Consider the following 2,500-nt stretch of genomic DNA (forward strand, 5'->3'; position numbering starts at 1 on the left):
TATAGGCCTAAGACTCCTAACGCTTTAAACCATGCTATAATTGAAGAGGATTGTCAAAGTTAATTTTGATATAGTTTTGAAAGTTTAGTGATTGATTTGAGATTAATGTTTGGAGTTTGGTTTTTCTTTTATTTTTCCGATTTCTCCAGACTGGTATGTGCTCAGATACTGAGGTGGAAATAAACGCTTGCCATTTTGGAAACCTCAACACTATCTCCGTTGGAGACACGCGTTGGAGTTTTTTAGAAGGTTAACTTGACCAAGCCATGATAATAAAGGCTTTTTAACTTTTTCAGTAGAGAGTACCTTGGAGTTTCTTGATTCTTGGCATCTAGTTTCCCATCCAAAGAGCACCTCTGACTTAACCAAACTTTAGAGTCCAAGAAGCGCTCCTCTACCCCCATTCTTTACTGTCTCCTGTATTTTCCATCGTCGCAACGCCATCCCGATTACAGTGTCTCTCTTTGTGTGTGTGTGTTTGTGTGTGTGTGTGTGTGTGCGCGCATGTGTGCATATGTGTGCTTGTGTGTGCTTGTGTGTTCCCTAAAGCTGTGTGAGCTTTTCACGGATCACCTGCCTGACTGCAGACTCTGTGCTCAGGTGTGTGAGTGACCCGTGTCAGCTCTCCTCGGAGACCCAATATGGCGCTGATTTCCTCCCTCCCTCTCTCCCCCTCCATCCCTCCCTTTCACACCCTACCATCTCTCTCATTCTTTTCCTCCATCACTCCCTCTATCCCTCCCTCTCTTCCCACTCGTTCGGCACCGCTAATGCTCATGCTGCTAATGTTTCCTCCCACGCGCTCGATGATAATGTTCCCCCATGCGATGCGCTGCAATGCGCTACATCTCGTGGTCCCTTCATTCAGCTAATGTCTGTTGGTGCGCCACACCATTAATGCCCCCTTGTGTGCAACACGGTTAATGTACCCCTTGGTTTGAGACGTGTCTCTGAGTTAATGCCCCATGGTGCCGTGGCCTGGGCTGCCCCCGGTAGTTGAGGGGGGTTGGGGTTGGAGGAGCTGTCTGTGTGAATGACTCCAGTGAAGCAGTCATCAGCCTGGCTCACCACCTTACCTCTAGGGCAACAGGACCACCCTGTAAAATAAACTCTTTTCTCAGTAATTTCCCTAAAAAAAATGTGTGTGGCCCATATCGCATGATTTCCGTGTGCACGTTGGGCTGGTTTTCTAATTAATGCAGCATACTGGAAAGACTTGAGCTCTGTGAAAGACAAGAAAGACTTGAGCTCTGTGAAAGACAAGAAAAGGAAAGGAGGATGGCAGGGCAGAGAGCGAAGTGAGATTGAATGAGACGATGACTGGAAAGCAGAAGGGCTGTTTGTCATTGGTGTCTCTCCCAGCAGTCGCTGTGGATAGAGACAGCACTCAGGCTTTACTACACTTGGCATGACTGAAAAAGGTTGTGTGTTTGTGAAAATGTGTGTGTGTGTGTGTGTTTGTGTGTGTGTGTCAGTGTGAAAATGTGTGTGTGTGTCTGCGAATGTGTGTGTCTGAGTGTGTGTGTGTTTGTGAAAAGTGTATGTCAGTGTTTGTGTACGTACTGTATGTATGTGCTCAAGGTACTCAAGGTTTTTGTCCCCCTGAGCCAAGCAAAAGCTTCCCTTGTGTATATGTGTGTGTGTGTGTGTGTGTGTGTGTGTGTGTGTGTGTGTGTGTGTGTGTGTGTGTGTGTGTGTGTGTATGTGTGTGAAATGTGTGTGTGTGTGTTTGTGAAAATGTGTGTGTGTGTGTCAGTGTGAAAATGTGTGTGTGTGTGTTAGTGCTTGTTTTGTGTGTGTTCTCGGGAACCCACAGTGTTTGGCATTTTGGCATTTTGTATTTACGGCACTGTTTCTGGCAGTGCCACTGGTGTTGGAGTGTGCCCCCAGCGCCACTACTCCCAACAAACGGGCATTTATCATCAGCACCTATTGTGCTGTAACCATGACAACGCTCATGTAGGCACAGAACTGGCACTGGGGCTGATGTCTTAGTTCTGGAATTATACTGGAATAATTTTTTGCCATAATCTCAGTGCTATGAAGACATTTCCACTTTTTTTTCCTCTCTAGAAGCTTCTGTATGTCTCATACGAGTATGAGTGAAGTTAAAAAGATGTGCACTTTCAAACTTCCATGTTTTGCACATTACAGCATTATATGTAAATATATTTGCAGCATGTCGCGCAATACTTGTCATTCAGTGAGGCAACACTTAATGTAACCAATGTCTCATTACTCACTGCACCTGCTCAGTGTGTAAATTGCAGACTAACCAATACATACTGTGCCATTTCATTGAATCGGTGCTACGCTTCAAAAATAGATTCAAAGCGCAGAGAAACATGTTCAGAGAGCAGGTTTTATCTTATGAAGAGAATGTTAAAGTTGCCCCCAGGGGGCACACACAGGCTTGTATTGTATTAGATGGTGCAAAGTTGCTTTGAGCTCACAGAAAAGGCTGCATTGTATTCTAAAAAAAATCTGAGAGAGGGAGGGA

The 2,500-nt window shown here is 45.2% G+C and overlaps 1 protein-coding gene across 4 annotated transcripts in view; it reads left to right on the forward strand.

Annotated features, from left to right (window-relative positions):
* cacna2d3a (calcium channel, voltage-dependent, alpha 2/delta subunit 3a) overlaps positions 1-2,500 on the forward strand; it is a 186,941-nt gene that overhangs the window by 97,600 nt on the left and 86,841 nt on the right. The gene's annotated exons all lie outside the window — the stretch shown is intronic.

The sequence above is a fragment of the Alosa alosa genome, chromosome 4 (assembly GCF_017589495.1).
Source record: "Alosa alosa isolate M-15738 ecotype Scorff River chromosome 4, AALO_Geno_1.1, whole genome shotgun sequence".
Lineage (NCBI taxonomy): Eukaryota > Metazoa > Chordata > Actinopteri > Clupeiformes > Clupeidae > Alosa > Alosa alosa.